The 16,665-nt window shown below is 53.8% G+C and overlaps 2 pseudogenes; one reads left to right on the forward strand and one right to left on the reverse strand.

Moving 5' to 3' along the window:
- Positions 1-1,226: 1,226 nt before the first annotated feature.
- LOC118717318 lies at positions 1,227-4,987 on the reverse strand (annotated as a pseudogene).
- A 1,939-nt stretch (positions 4,988-6,926) lies between these two features.
- On the forward strand, positions 6,927-13,580 carry LOC118728679 (annotated as a pseudogene).
- Positions 13,581-16,665: the final 3,085 nt, after the last annotated feature.

The raw sequence follows: 16,665 nt of genomic DNA on the forward strand, positions 1-16,665 counted from the left end.
AAATATATTTTTTAAAAAATGCTTTAGAAATTCGCAGCCCTAGCCGGACCTTCTGCCCATGGTCCTAACTGGAATCCGGACTACGCCAAGGAGCCCCTCCTTTTTACCTCCCCAAGAATCTTAACCCCCTAGGTTGTCTTTCAGCTCCAGGCCCAGAGAAACAGCAAAACCAGATAACCGATGCCGTGGCAGCCTCAGGACCAGCTTTTATCTTCCAAGTGACTCAATAGGATCGCTCTCAAGATGTCATCAACCAGTCTCTTGGAGAAATCATGCTGCTGCACCCCTCATCCAGCACAGAAAAACGCTACCTGCTTTTTGCTCATGTACCCCATGGCTCCTCCCACTATTAGGCCCACTGGTATTTATACTCTTTTTTAAAAATATATTTTATTGATTTTTGTACAGAGTGGAAGGGAGAGAGATAGAGAGTTCGAAACAGCAATGAGAGAGAGTCATCGATCAGCTGCCTCTTGCACACCGCCTACTGGGGATGTGCCCGCAGCCAAGGTACATGCCCTTGACCGGAATCGAACCTGGGGCCCTTCAGTCCCCAAGCCGACGCTCTATCCATTGAGCCAAACCGGTCCCGGCAGGTATTTATACTCTTAATTTTGCTCTTTGGCCAATGTCTCATGCAGAACAGAATGCAGGTGTTTGCCAACCAGAACGTGGGAGAGATATATCTGGCACTGAATTCAGAACTGAACACCAGAATCTTTGAGACCCTGGGTAGATGCCCCTAAAAAACGATGCCCCCTCACAGCTGGAAGTACAATAGCTACGGAAGACTGACCTTCGCCCCCTTACCTCGCCCGGACTCTCAATTTTTAAAAAATATTACCAGAAGCCTGGAATGATAGATCCTCCCTTTCTCCAGTTGAATGACAGACATAAACCCCAACTGCGGCCAGACATTCCTGAGCTCTGAACCACCAATCAGCACCTGCCAAATACCCTAAGACCCCAATTCCTAAGTCCCTTGGTCCCTAATCAATCCGTGTGCTGAGTGCCCTAAGCCCAGCCCCCTATCCTTAAAGGTTCTTGTAAGCCCCTCCCTCGCTCTCTTCCGCTTCTCTCCATGGAAGCAGCTAGCAGGGGTACCCTTCCCTCCAGTAAAGCCTGTGTGTGTCCTGCCATCCCGATCTCCGGTCTACCTTCTCTATTTAATCTATCACTCAGTTGGTCGAAGCTTTGAGAAAAAAGACCCCCCCCCCCTTTTTTTGGGGGAAGGGCCAAAGTGTGCCTGGAGACCCGCCAATGGACTGACCGGGTGCCCATCTCCCACAGAGTAGCTCATATAAATACCCTCCCCATTCCATCCCAGCTCAGGAACCCTCTTCTCCTCTGGACGGATTAGGTGTCAGTTGCTTATGGAGCTTCTTCTTCCTGTTCCCAACCCCACCCTGCTCCTCCCCAGAGAAAGGACCCGTGGGTGTGTTCCCCCAATTCCCTCTCCCCTTGTCTCTTGTTCATCCATCTTCCTTTATCCCTCTCTCTTTCTCTGGGTGGCTTTTCCTTCCTTCTAATCACCATCACCTCCTCTTTCCCTACTTGCCTCTCACTTCCTTCACCTACATCCTTCCCCCTGCTTCTCTCACTTCTTTCCTCTGGCTCAGAGCCTGTCCTTCTCGCCTTGTCCCTGAGCAGAGACCGGGCTATGCCCCAACTTGGCCTCCCTAGGGCCTGGACAGGGCGCAGCCCAGACCTGAGTCTGCTCCCAGGGACCTGGCCCTTCGTCCCTGACTCTTCGAGAGCCCCTGAGGCAGGGCACTGGAAACGAGGGCTTTGGCACAATCATCCCTGGACGCGGGGCCAGAAGAGCCCCCAGCCCACAGCAGAGGGGGCCGTTCTGTCCCGGTGGCGAGCACAAGACGGGCTGGGAGTGTGGCGGGAGGTGGGATGCGGGCCGGGAGCCCGGCTCCCAGGTCCCAGGGACTCGGCCTCCCGGTGGCTCCCCAGCCGGGCTCTCCCTGAGTCCGAATCTCCACTTGTCCTGGACCAGCCAGAGCGTGGCATCCTCAGGCTCTTTGCTCCCTGTCTCAGTCCTGGGATTCGGTGGGCCCTGCTGGAGGGTGTCAGGGGGAGCTCTCTGGTTCCAGGCTGGGGGCAGGCTCCGGGGCCGCTCTGAGGCCTGTACCAGGGAGGCTGCAGGACGCAGGGATCCCTGCGGGCAGGACACGGACTCCCTGGACAGGGATGTCCAAGGCTGCTTCTTCCTGGGGTCCGCGCTCCCGTCGCTGCCCATGGAGGCCGGGTGCCGCGAGGCCTCGGAGAAGCTGCGGGGCCGCTGCGGGAAAAGCTGCAGGCACCTCGGCCCTTCCCTTCAGGAGGCGGGGGCGGGTCCTTGGCGCCGGGCTTTCTGTGGGTAAAGCCCACGCGCACCAGGTGGTTGAAGTTGGTGGGCGCTGAGATGAGCTTGGAGCGCACGAAGGGGTCCTTCAGCATCTCCCTGCGCTGCGGTTGCTGCTGCTCGTCCAACACCCGGAAAAGGAAGCGGCGCTTGCTCTTGGTGCGGAGCAGCTGGCGCCGGCTGTGGTCGGTGAGGTCGGGGATGTTTAACTCCTCTTTCTCTGTGAGAGGGTTCCTGAAGTAGGTCAGGCGGACCTTCTCAGGTTCAGGAGTCGCACCTTCTTGAGTGGCACCGTTTGGACCCATTCTGCTTTCCTCACATCAAACACATCCATGGAGCTCTCACCGAACACCGTCAGGTATGGCACTGCGTAACCCGGCCTGTGGGCAATGCTGGCCACAGCAGCCCATGGACGCGAGACTTGCTGCCGGCGCTGTCCACGTAGACCCCAGCAGTGGCGAAGAGCAGCAGGAACTCACTGAGGCTGAGCTCCACGCCCCCAGCGCCTCGCCCAGGCCCCCTCTCGATGGTGGCAGCTCCTCGGACATCAGACTGCCCCCAGCGCTAAGGGCGCAGCCTCATTGAGCAGCGGGTAGAGCGAAAAGGCACCAGCTGCACCCACACACAGCCAGTCGCCCAGCAGCTCCAGGCTCTGCACAGGTGCCGGTGCCTGCAGCTCACGGATACGGTGGTGCCAGGGCCCAGGGCCTGGGCCCAGCTGGTAGCAGAGCACTTGGCGCTTGACAGCTACACAGAGCACAGGAGTGCGGGCCTGCAGGATGCGCCTGGCTGCCAGCGCCTGGCAGCCTCGGGACTTGGGGATCTTGGCTCCGGCCACCTTGGCGCTCTCTGGCTCTGCCAGGGGGAAGAGGCATTCGCTGGGGCCTCGGCCGCACAGCACGGCCAGAAAGCTCGCGGTGGGGCTCACGGCCAGCTGCTGCACCCGCCAGCACTCCCCCACCTGGAAGATGTCATTGCTGTGCAGGTGGATCACAATCAGCCTCTCCTCGGTGCCCAGAGTAAGCTGGTCCTGGCCGATGATGGCGGGCAGAGCGTGTGGGACAGCAGGGGCAGCTTGTTGTCGTAGGCCTCCGTGAGGGTGTACACGAGCCAGGGCCTCGGCCTTGTGTCCAGCAGCAGCCGCTGCAGCTCACCCAGCACCTGCAGCCAGCGCTCCCGCTCGGCCTCGCTCTCGGCCAGCAGCAGCAGGGTACACGTGACGGGCGGCACCGTCAGCTGGGAGGCTGTCACCCTAAAGATGCGTGGCAGGTCTTTGGATTGGGCGTGAATAACATCAGAGGCCAGGACTGGGGTGGCTGAGAACTGGGGATCCCTCAGATCCAGTGCCTGCAGGAGGGCCCCGCTGGCCAGGCTGAGCCGAGGGCCCGGGGCATCGAACAGCAGCAGCACGAGTCGCTGAGGGCGGCAAACACCCGCTACCAGCCCCTCCGGACGCCGGAAGGCCTTGGCACCGACAGGAAGCCCTCATAGGCAGTGCCCGTGCCTGTTTCGGGGTGCACCCCCAGGGCCGTGCAGAGGAGTTCAGGGGCACGGGGCAGGGTGGCGCCTGTGGGGCACAAGCCCAGTGGCAGAAGTAGCCGCAGGCATCACAGCCCCGGCCTGGCCGCCCATGCCCAGCGCAGACACTTGGTGGGGCACGGGAAACTCAGGGCGCAGCATGTATGAGCCAGGCTCTGCAGGAGGACCTTCTGCAGGGGCTATGGGAGCAGCAGGTCCCCTGGGGAACACAGCCCCCAGGTGCAGGCTGCGTCGGCCCTTCCGGCCTCAGCTCTGGCTCCACTCCGCATCTTGGGGCCTCTCCTGAGAAGCCAGGGTCCTTGGCAGAATCCTTCTCTGAGCTCTGGAAAGGCAGGAGGGGAATCAGGGAGTTTGAGGACTTGGTGTCTCCGGGCCCGCAGGTCCGCAGCTCCTCCTGCAGCACAGCCAGCTCCTGCTGCAGGCCCCGGTTCTGCTTCTCAGCCTCCTGCAGATGGCTCTCGGCCTGCAGCTGGGCCTTCTGCACCTGGGTCAGCTGCTCCTACAAGCTCTGCCTGGCCCGGATCTCAGCCTCCAAGGCCAACTGCAGCTCCAGCCTGGCCGAGGCCTCCATCTTCTGCCGCCGTCTTGCCTTCCACTGGTGGTCCAGCGGCCGGGCAGGGAGTGTCTGGGTGCCCACGTTCCTCAAGGACTCCATCTCCTCTGCCATCTTGGTGGCCAGGGCCTGCAGGCAGCCTCTTGAGACCTTTTCATTATTCACCCAGCTGCCCTCTGTATCCCGCCACTCGCCCTCCAGCTGCTGCCGGCTCTGCTGTTCCCGTTCCAGCTCTTCTGCAAGCCGCTCCTGCTTGTGGCTCAGCTGCCGGTTCTCTTCCTGCAGCTGGCACAGGGCCTCCTCCTTTCCACCGGCCCATGGCCGCAGGCCTGCTCCAGCTGCACACGCCCCAGTTCTGCTTCTGAGCAGGAGGCTGAGAAGCAGAACCGGGGCCTCAGCTGAGCCTTCTTCCTCAGCTGAGCCTCCTGAGGCCCGCCCTCAGGTGACCCAGTGCCGTTGGTCTCAGAGGCACTGTGGACCGTCTTGACCCGGGAAGATTCTTTCTCGAGGCTTCGCTCCCGCTGTCTTTGAAGGTGTGTCATCTATTGATTTCACAGAGGAAGGGAGAGGGCGAGTGAGATAGAAACATCAATGAGGAGAGAGAATCATTGATCGGCTGCCTCCTGCACACCTCCCAATGGGGATAAAGCCTGCAACCCGGGCATATGCCCTGACTCTTCAAGTCCGCAGGCCGACACTCTATCCACTGAGCCAAACTGGCTAGGGCTCCATTGACTTTTACTAGTAGAATGAGTGGAAGAAAGGGAGAAAGGGAAATCTATCCTATATAATAAAGAGAAAAAAATCTATGTTAGAGAAACACATCAATTGGTTGCTTCCTGCTCAAGCCCTGACCAGGGCCTAGGGCATGGGAGGAGCCTGCAATTGAAATATATGCCCTTCACTGGAATCGAACCACAGACCCGTTGGTCCACAGACTGATGCTCTATCCACTGAGCCAAACCCGCCATGGCATAGACTTATTTGCAGTGCTGCCAGGAATTTTCCTGTTTGAGTCCCAGCTACAGCCTCAGTAATCCCTGTTGTCTCACCTAAGACTGAAGTTGAGTCAAGCATTTTGGTAGGACAAACGAAGCATGTTTGTATGGCACCAGAAGCAGTGGCTGCTTCCTGTCCGGGCTTCCTTCGAAGAAGCATGTACTGTGAATAGCACAGGAGGCATTGCATTGCCTCTCATCTGAGCTTAAGGCATGCATTTATTGGGTGAGTCTGATCAGCTCCAGATGGCAAGAGACCTCCAGTGGTCCTTGGCCTGGTCTCCACGGTCTTAGCCTGATCCTCTCTGGGATGAGAGGCATTGCTCTTCTTTGGTGGATTTTATTTTTTCTTTATGCATGCATTCTGTGATGTCTGTGGCTTGATAGTAAAGGATCATGGTGTGAAGCTCTTGTCTGTAGGTTGTCCATACCTGTAAATCTATCCTATATAATAAAGAGGTAATATGCAAATTGACCATCACTCTAACACACAAGATGGCCACCCACATGTGGACACAAGATGGCCACCACAAGATGGCTGACAGGGGAGGGCAGTTGTGAGCAATCAGGCCAGCAGGGGAGGGGAGTTGGGAGGGAGCAGGACTGCAGGGGAAGGCAGTTGGGGGTGACCAGGCTTGCAGGGAAGGGCAGTTGGGGGTGACAAAGCTAGCAGGGGAGGGAAGTTAGGGGTGCCAGGCTGACAGGGGAGGGAAGTTAGGAATGACCAGGAGGCAAAGAAGGGCAGTTAGGGGTAACTAGGCCGCTAAGGGAGGGCAGTTGTGGGGTCCAGGCTTGCAGGGGATTGCAGTTGGGGGTGACCAGGCTGTCAAGGGAGGACAGTTAGGGTAAAGTGACCAGATGTCCCACTTTTGGCGGGACAGTCCCGATATTTAACAATTTGTCCCTCGTCCCACAGCGTTTTAAAAAAGTTCCAATTTTTGGAAAGAATGCACAACAAGCTAGGGAACTGTGGGAGAACAGGAAGGGAATATACGGTTTTCGGCGGCCATGTGGCTATTTAGCCAGAATATGAGTTTTATATTATTTTTGTTAATTTTATAATGTTAAACTTTAATAAGAACAAATAATTGTTGAGAACTGATCATTGAGAACTGCTTATTAAAGTTCGCAACGACAAAAACATTTTGTAACTGTCTCTCAGATGATACACTTCGTACTGCGTGCTAATAAGCTAGTTAAACAAGTGATATCATTACAAATCAGCTATTCAGATAATTTAGGTAAGTAATTTATTTATTTATTTCATACATACATAAATTTTCTTGAATTTAGCACAGTACTCGTATTATTTATATTTTATAGTGGTGGCAAAAACTCTAGCGCCAGCCTTGAAAGTGACACTTATGATTTACGTTATAATTAACTGTTGAGCCTTTGAAAGCCATTTTATGTGTGAAATATAATTTAACAAATACTTGTGAAAAATTTCATGACCTTTTAAACAACAGCAATCTGATTTTCCGGTGCCAGGCTCCCTCCCCCGGAAGTGAGACCTGATGTAAACAAGGGAGCTGGGTGTCAAGGCCCTGGAGGTCAGAAAGCTGTGCCCTGGGCGGCACCCAGACCCAGGCCTAGGATCGGGAGGCGGGAGCGGAGGTCAGGGAAGCAATCCTGAATCATGACTCAGCAACCACTTTGAGGGGTGACCAGCCTGTGTTTCAACCAAGACCAAAGCTGCTTTACTGTGCCATGGAGACAGGTGTACGCATCTAAAGGTGGAGCCATTGATGGAGAAGGGACACTTGGACCATGAGCAGATGGGTAGCATGGGCCTGGTGGAGATGCTGGACCACTCCAACCTGCTGGCCCTGGTGGGCAGTGGTAGCAGTCCCAAGTTCCAGAGATCTCGGTGCTGATCTGGGATGATGCCCGGGAGGGCAAGGACACCACGGATAAGCTGGTGCTGGAGTTCGCCTTCACCAAGGCAGTGCTGGCTGTGCGCATGCGCCATGACAAAATTGTGATTGTGCTGAGGAAGCGCATCTATGTGTTCTCCTTCCCTGACAATCCCCGGAAGCTGTTTGAGTTCGACACCCGGGACAACCCAAAGGGGCTCTGCGACCTCTGCCCCAGCCTGGAGAAACAGCTGCTCGTGTTCCCAGGACACAAGCGCGGGAGTCTGCAGCTCGTGGACCTGGCGAGCACAAAGCCAGGCACTTCGTCCGCGCCATTTACCATCAACGCCCATCAGAGCGACGTGGCCTGTGTGTCCCTGAACCCGCCGGGCACCGTGGCGGCCTCGGCCTCCCAGAAGGGCACCCTCATCCGCCTTACTGACACGCAGTCCAAGGAGAAGCTGGTGGAGCTGCGCCGAGGCACCGCCCCTGCCACCCTCTACTGCATCAGCTTTAGCCACGACTCCTCCTTCCGGTGCGCCTCCAGTGACAAGGGCCCGGTCCACATCTTTGCCTTCAAGGATACCCGCCTCAACAGCCGCTCGGCGCTAGCTCGAGTGGGCAAAGTCGGGCCTATGATTGGACAGTACGTGGACTCAGTGGAGCCTGCCGAGTTTCACAGTGCCCGCTGAGTAGGCCTGCATCTGCGCCTTCGGTCGCAATGTAAGGTCAGGCCTGTTTCTAACTGCCCGGGAAACGGCCAAGAGATTGCAATCTCAACCTTATGTTTGCATTTCCCCAGGCCAATTTGCCAATTTCCCCAGGCCAATTTCCCCAGGCCACCTGCGTGTGGTTTCTGCCTATAAAAGCTTGTAACTAACCTCTGTTCAGGGCTCTCAAGCGGCAGTCTTTTTCTGGACTGCTGCTTGTGAGTCCCTGCGCAGCGCTTGGAATAAACCTTCTGCTCTTTGCATCAAGACTCGGGCTCTGCGTTTGATTTGGGGTCGCCGCTCATCCTTTGGACCGGGGGTCTTTCAGGCCTTACATTCTGGGGGCTCGTCCGGGATCTAGCGGCCCCCCCCTCAAGCCCAGAACCGATCTTGGAGGTAAGAAGGGGTACCCCGAAGTTGTCTGTCTTTGTCTTGTGTTCTGTTATCTGATCTGGTTCTGTGTGCGCACTTCTGTAATCTGATCTGGTTCTGAGTTCGCAGCCGTTCGGCAACTCGTGAGAGTGGCCGAACAGTGGTCGGTAGACGTGTCGGAGGGCCACAGGCTGCAACCCTGGGGGACGCCCCAAGGGTGCAGGAGAGCCAGGGGCGCCTGGCGGTCTCCTATCAGGTGTCGGGTTCGAGTCCCGGCAATCAGGTGTCGGGTTCGAGTCCCGGCAATCAGGTGTCGGGTTCGAGTCCCGGCAATCAGGTGTCGGGTTCGAGTCCCGGCAATCAGGTGTCGGGTTCGAGTCCCGGCGAAGATCGGATAGGTTTGGTTACTGAGACAGTGAGGCAGCCACGACCGTCTGCCCCAATCGTGTGTTTGTGGAAGAGATTCAAGTGGAGACTCCTTGGCTCTGTCTGGGTTTGGAGTCTGGAGATTCCCTGGTTCTGGTCTGAGTGAGTGTTTTGTGAGTGTTGAGAGAGTGCGGCCGCAATCGAGTGTGTGGGAATTGGTAAAAGTGCAGTGTTTTTGTTTTTACTCTTTTGGATTTGTTTTGGAATTATTTGTTGCCTAACAAATTGGGAAGAAAGAGAAAAATGGGGCAAGGAAACTCAAAGGAGAGTCACCTAAGTCCCCTTGAATGCATGGTTAAAAATTTTCCGGACTTCAAAAAACGAGGTGAAGGCTATGGTGTTTCGGTAGATGCCTTCACTCTCCGGAGACTGTGAATTGGAGTGGCCGACATTTGGGGTTGATTGGCCTTCAACAGGGACCCTAGACATGGGGCCCTACACGGGAGTCCGGCGGATAGTCTATAGGAGCCCTGGGCATCCGGACCAAATTCCATACACTGATATCTGGATTGATGTTCTTTTTGATAACCCCAAATGATTGAAGGAGTGTGGTTGTCTCCTTGACAAAGGAAAATTGGGAAAGAGACCTCCCAGGTCCATCTTACTCGCCCGGCCACAGGCGAGCAGAGAGAAAGAAAGAAACCTTTAATTTGTTTAAAGCTGAGTGCTCTGGTGGCAGCACCGCCTTTGTCACCTGGGACCCGTTTGCTCCCTGCCTCCATTCACCTCCAGGAGTTGAGTAGCTGGAGGCAGCAGATAAATTAAAAACTGGTTTCCCAAGTCATTGTAAGCAGCTTTTGAAATTCCCCACCATGAGGCGGAAACTATAACGGTAAAGGCTAGGAGTCTTCAGCTAAAGAATGTGTTCAGCTGCATTTGAATGCTAATGTGATCTGCAGAGGGTGGCAGGTAATTCCATGGCCTTGCTTACAATGTTTAGTTTTTGTCATTGATACCAGCTAAGCAGAGTCTTATATTGTAGCTACTTAAGTATGAATTGTGATTGACCTATGATTTTCTGACATTGTCTTAAATCCTAGTAAACTGCCTCTGGTGTGGAGAGGTCTAGGGGAGGCCGGAGAGCGAAAGACTATTAGTTCTCCTACAAAGAGATTATTCAGTGCTTTGTTTGAACTTGCCAGCTTTAAAAGTTCAAAGTATAAATTGAATTAGGAAAAGTTAATTGCAGTAACTAGATGCCTAGAATATGGCAGGCTAAACTGTATTATATACATGTGATGAGAAGGTAGGGAGCGACTGACAGTCTATCTCCAGATTCTAGTGGCCGGCCTCAGAGGAGCCGCGCGTCGGCCCACCAATTTGGCTAAGGTAAGGGATGTCCTTCAGGGACCCACGGAGCCTCCCTCGGTCTTTCTTGAGCGACTAATGGAAGCATTCAGGCGGTACCCTGCGACCGAGGGGCAGCGGGCTTCGGTGGCTATGGCCTTTATTGGCCAATCTGCTTTATACTTTGCAGGACTTAGTTAAGGAGGCAGAGAAGGTGTAGACAGGAGAAGAATCTCACGCGCATCTTGGCAGCAGTGGTAGGTGATAAGGGAGAGGTAAGGGTAGAACCTGGGCGATCGCCTCCCACTCGACCGAGATCAATGTGCCTACTGTAAAGAAAAAGGACACTGGAAGAGAGAATGCCCAAGAAGGCAGAGGAAGGAGAAGGAAGCCAAGACCATTTTGGCCTTTCATGAGGACAGTGACTGAGGGGGACGGGGCTCGGAACCCCTCCCTGAGCCCAGGGTAACCATCCAAGTGGAGGGGAAACCAGTAGAATTTCTGGTGGACACAGGAGCACAATAAAAGCTCCCTTGGGGCCGATATCTAAGAAAACTTCTTGGGTCATTGGGGCCACCGGTAATGAGCAATACCCGTGGATGACTAACCGGACTGTAGATCTTGGGACTGGGACGGTCACCCACTCTTTCCTTGTGACCAAAGTCTCTTGTTGGACGAGGGGAGAGTCCAATTCGGGGCCCCCGTGACATTGAATCCTGCCTCTCTGCTACCAGAAGCAGACTTGGAAAAGAGAGAGATTCTGCATTCCTGTCAGAAGATATTGGCTGAAGAAACGGGGGCCAGGCGGGATCTCAGAGACACACCCCTACCCGGGTCCCCCCTCACTTGGTTCACAGATGGCAGCAGCTACCTCTCGGACAGGAAGAGGAGGGCAGGAACCGCGGTAGTCAGCACGGATGAGGTAATCTGGTCTAGCAGTCTGCCAGAAGGCACCTCAGCACAGAAGGCAGAACACAAGCCCTCAGGTTGGCTGAAGAGTCAACATCTACACTGACAGCAGAGGCCATACATGCCCCCAAAGAAGTTGCCCAGGGCACCAAAAGGGGACGTCTGAGGTGGCGGAAGGGAACAGGAAGGCAGATGTTGAAGCAAAACAGGCTGCCTTGGGACTAAACATCCTGCCGCTAGCAAAAGTCTCTTTGGACCCTCCTAGGTCCTTCTCTTACTCCCCAGAAGAGGAGGGGGAGATGGCCAGAAAGCCTGGCAAATACGTCAAGGATAAGTACGGGGTCTGAAAGGATAAGGCAGGTGAGAAGATAATCGTCCCTGAAGAAATGGCAACACCGCCTCACCCATCTGGGTCCAAAATCCGAAAGCTCACCTCCCTAGCCGAGAGAACTGTCGCTAGCTGCAAGGCATGAAATTCCCACCCCTCGAAAGGGAAAGGGGAAATAGGCCGGGCAGCTATTGGGAAGTTGACTTTACGGAAGGAAGTCAAGCCGGCCCGGTAGTCTTTAGCGAAACGGCAACCACAGTAGCCAGGATTGAAGACATCTTTCCCCGGTTTGGAGTTCCAGAGGTAATTGGTTCAGATAATGGGCTGGCATTCATCGCCCAGGTAAGTCAGGGAATTGCCAAGGTGCTGGGGATTAATTGAAAATTGCATTGTTCATGTAGACCCCAAAGTTCAGGACAGGTAGAAAGGATGAATAGAACGTTAAAAGAGGCTATGACTAAATTATCCTTAGAAACTGGCGTAACAGACTGGACAGTCCTCCTTCCCTTTGCCCTATTCCGTGCCCGGAATACGCCCGGGCCCCTGGGAGTAACCCCTTTTGAGATCCTTTTCGGGGCCCCACCACCACTCACTGCTGACCCGTGGACCATGCACACAGAAACTCACGCCCCTCAATCCCTGCTCGCTAGGTTGAAGGCGTTGGAGACGGTCCAAAAGGACGTGTGGGTCCCTTTGGCTGACCACACCAGTTCCAGGTTGGGGACTTTGTCTACGTTCATCGTCACTGGACAGCCAACTTGGAACCCCGGTGGAAGGGACACCCACCGCCATCAAGGTAGACGGCATCGCCTCCTGGATCCATGCCTCTCATGCCAAACCTGCACCACCGCCTGACGATGGATGGACTGTGGAGACTGCTTATAGACACTCTTTGGGGATGGTGGCTGCCACTGACTCCTACTCGCGGCGGGTCTTGATGATGCCCCGCCCAATCAGTTCCCCTTTTATGGGAGAACAAGGAGTGAGGCCCGGCGGTGTGGAGGGGCTGAGGTTTTCTTTTGTAAGAGCTGGTTTCAATAACCCTAGCTGTCTTGCTGGGGCTAGGGGTAACCGCTGGGGTGGGGACTGGGACAGCAGCTTTAATCCAAACCCCACAGTATAGAAGGGCTCAGAGTGGCAATACGAGCCATTGAACAATCCATCACTATCCCTGACCTCGCTGTCTGAGGTAGTAAGAACGGTGGCCTGTGTGCAGCTTTGAAAGAGGAGTGTTGTTTTTATAGATCATTCAGGCATGGTGAAGGACTCTATGGCCAAACTGAGAGAGAGACTAGACAGGAGGCAAAGAGATAGAGAAGCTCAACAGGGGTGGTTTGAAAATTGGTTTAATCGTTCCCCGTGGCTCACCACCCTAATCTCCACCTCATGGGGCCTTTGATTACTTCTAACCCTCGGGCCCTGTATTGTAACTGGGCAAGGGGAAACAGAATATGAGTTCCAGGGTTGAAACTCAGTCCTGAGAAGAGGAGGGAATGTAAGGTCAGGCCTGTTTCTAACTGCCCAGGAAACGGCCAAGAGATTGCAATCTCAACCTTATGTTTGCATTTCCCCAGGCCAATTTGCCAATTTCCCCAGGCCAATTTCCCCAGGCCACCTGCGTGTGGTTTCTGCCTATAAAAGCTTGTAACTAACCTCTGTTCAGGGCTCTCAAGCGGCAGTCTTTTTCTGGACTGCTGCTTGTGGGTCCCTGCGCAGCGCTTGGAATAAACCTCCTGCTCTTTGCATCAAGACTCGGGCTCTGCGTTTGATTTGGGGTCGCCGCTCATCCTTTGGACCGGGGGTCTTTCAGGCCTTACAGCAACACTTCTAAGAATGTCAACTCCGTCATCGCCATCTGTGTAGACGGGACCTTTCACAAATACGTCTTCACTCCTGATGGGAACTGCAACAGAGAGGCTTTCAACGTGTACCTTGACATCTGTGTTGATGATGACTTTTAAGGACCCCGTGGGTTGTGCTAGGGACCTGCAGTGGCAAAGCGCAAAGCATTTATGGGAGTGGGCGTGCTGAAAGCCACCAGCCAGCAGGCACTCATGGGGCAGGTGCACACTTTCCACTCCTCAGAGCAATGCCCAAACGGCTCATTTCTCCCACGCACTTCTTGGTGGTGTCCTTAAGGACTGTGTGCCCACAGGGCCAGGCCAGAGACCAGAGGGGCAGCAGATGCCCTGGGGGTCCCAGCCTGGAGAAGAGGAGTAGGTCCCCAGAGGAAGTGCCCTGATCCAACCTGGGGGATAAAATTTTTTCCCAGAAAGAGGCAATCAATTTGAATAAAAAGTAATGGTATTAAAAAAAAATAAACAACAGCAATCTACTAAAAAAAATTCACTCAAATGAGAAATATGCCAAAGAATAAAATAAAATAATACATACATAATTTTTAAATTTATTATATTTATAAATTGTACTTATTGATATATTGAAAAATTTTAAAAATATTACAATACTATTTTTGTTGCTCCATATAAACCAAATTTTTAATCAAGAACTGGTCACCCTTCCCCCCTCCCATCAATGATGTCCCGCTTTACAATCTGGTCACCTTAAGTTAGGAGTGACCAGGCCTGCAGGGGAAGGCAGTTGGGGGCAACCAGGCCAGCAGGGGAGGGAAGTTAGGGGTGACTAGAAGGCAAAGAAGGGCAGTTAGGGGTGACCAGGCTGGCAGAGGGCAGTTGGGGGCGTATCAGGTTGGAAGGGGAAGGCAGTTAGGGGTGACCAGGCCTGCAGGGAGGGTAGTTAGGGGCAACCAGGCTGGCAAGGGAGGGCAGTTAGGGGTGACTAGGCATTCAGGGGAGGGCAGTTGTGGGGGGAACCCAGGCCTGCAGGGGAGAGTAGTTGGGGGTGACCAGGCTTTCAGGGGAGGGCAGTTGGGGACGACAAGGCTGATAAGGGAGGGCAGTTAGAGGTTACCAGGCCAGCAGGCGAGGGTAGTTGGGGGTGACCAGGCCTTCAAGGGAGGGCAGTTGGGGGCAACCAGGCCTGCAGAAGAGGGCAGTTGGTGAGGACCAGGCTGGCAGAGGAGGGCAGTTAGGGGTAACCAGGTTGGCAAGGAAGGGCAGTTAGGGTGACCAGTCCAGCAGCAGAGGGCAGTTGGGCAGGACCAGGTCAGAAGGGGAGGGCAATTAGGGGTGACCAGGCCTGTAGGGGAGGGCAGTTAGAAGTGACCAGGCCTTCATGGAGGGCAGTTGGGGGTGACCAGGCTGTAAGGGAGAGTTGTTAAGGGTGACCAAGTCTGCAGGGGAGGGCAGTTGAGGGTGACCAGGTTGGCAGAGGAGGTCAGTTGGGGGTGACCAGGAAGACTCTTCTTATAAGGAAACTTCCCTTTCACAGAGACCCCTCTAAGAGACCATGTCCCTATTTTAAATTGTCCAATAATTATTGGGAGAACATGCTGATCAGGTCCTCCCTCAACCTTTTATGGGAGACACCCCCCCCCCACACCTCTACAGCCAGGGGACTGGATCCTCCTAAAGAAAAGCCATCCATCAAATAATTTACAGCCCCAATGGCAAGGCCCTTGTCAGGTACTCCTAACTATCCCAATTGTAGCTAAACTATCAGGGCATACTTGTATATCACAATTCCATCTTTCCAGATTAAAACTCATTTTCAGAACACCACCATTGCATCCTCTAAGTATCACAGCCACCAGATCAGGCCCACCAGACTCCACCTTACCTACATCCCAGAAGAAGAGGAAAAATGAGTGCGCAGTCCTACATGAGCCCCTGTGTACTGACCCTACCAACCCTAGCTACTGGCCCCTGCCAGCCTGGTCAATGCCTAACTGCTCCCCTGCCAGCCCAATTGCCCCGAAGAGCCCTCCCCTGCCAGCCTGGTCATCCCCAACTGCCCTCCCCTGCTGGCCTGGTTCCCCTCAACTGCCCTCCCCTACACCTCATATCCTTTAGTCCATATCTCCTTCCTATACTTTTCAGCTTGTCTCTGTGACTAGGGATTTTTTTCTTCCTGTGGGGAAAACACATACATCTGCCTCTGATAAACTGGACAGGAACCTGTACTCTTGTTTATCTCTCACCCAATGTAGAGGTAGCCCCCAATAATCAGTCTTTATCTGTCCCCATAACACTTCATCTTTGACACAAAAGGGCAGTCCAGATAATTCCTCTCCTCATAACCCTCAGCAACTCAGCAGGTGTTGAGACTGGCATAGGGGGCTTAACCACTCACTGCTCTAACATATTTTTAAATTCTGTCTTGGGTCTACAAGAAAGCCTAGATTGCCCTAGCTGGTTTGGCTCAGTGAATAGGGCATCAGCCTGAGGACTGAAAGGTCCCAGGTTTGAGTCCAGTCAAGGGCACATGCCTGGATTGTGGGCTCAATCCCCAGTAGGGGGCATGCAGGAGGCAGCTGATCAGTGATTCTCATCCTTGATGTTTCTCTCTCCCTTTCCCTTCCTCTCTGAAACAAACAAACAAAAATCCTATATAATAAAACCTTAATATGCAAATCAACCGAACAGCGGAATAACTGGTCATATGATGAGCACAGACCACCAGGGGGCAGACTTCAGTGCTTTGGTGGTCAGTGGGCTCTTATGGGGGGAACTCTGCTCAGCCAGAAGCCGGGCTCATGGCTGGTGAGAGCACCAGCAGTGGCGGAAGCCTCTCCCGCCCTGTGGCAGTGCTAAGGATGTCCAACTGCCAGCAGGCCTAAGCCATCAGTTGGACATCCCCTGAGGGCTCCCGGACTGCAAGAGGGCACAGGCTGGGCTGAGGCCCCCCCTCCCCACCCCGTGCATGAATTTTGTGCACTGGGCCTCTAGTATATATATAAAAAGAAAGCCTAGATGACATTAATAAAAGTTTAGTTCAAATAAAGATAGCTTCATTAGCTGCTGTCACCCTCCAAAATTGGAGAGGACTGGGCCTCATAATGGTGGAGAAAGGGGGACTGTGTCTCTTTCTTGAAAAATAATGTTGTTTTTGTGTCAATCAGTTTGACCTAGTTAGGGAGGGATGCTACTGAAAAATTAACAGATAGGGCTGCAAAGGTTAGAGAACTTCAATCAAATCTATGAGAATAGTGACTAAGGAATATAAATTGGTATACCTGGATACTTCCCTTCACAGGACCATTAGCATTCCTATTCCTCATTCTTAATTTTGGCCCAGGCATTCTACATAATTTTTCATCTTTCTTTCAGAACTGCTTTAGAGCCTTCACCAACCAGGCTCTTGGGAAAGTTATGATGCTGCAGAACCACACTCCAACGGTGAGGAATTTATACAGTGTTCTAGCTGGCTATAATCCAAGTCCATCCCCCTCTGATCTTGATGTCCCACCTCAAC

This window comes from Pipistrellus kuhlii, unplaced genomic scaffold, assembly GCF_014108245.1.
Source record: "Pipistrellus kuhlii isolate mPipKuh1 unplaced genomic scaffold, mPipKuh1.p scaffold_m20_p_1, whole genome shotgun sequence".
NCBI lineage: Eukaryota > Metazoa > Chordata > Mammalia > Chiroptera > Vespertilionidae > Pipistrellus > Pipistrellus kuhlii.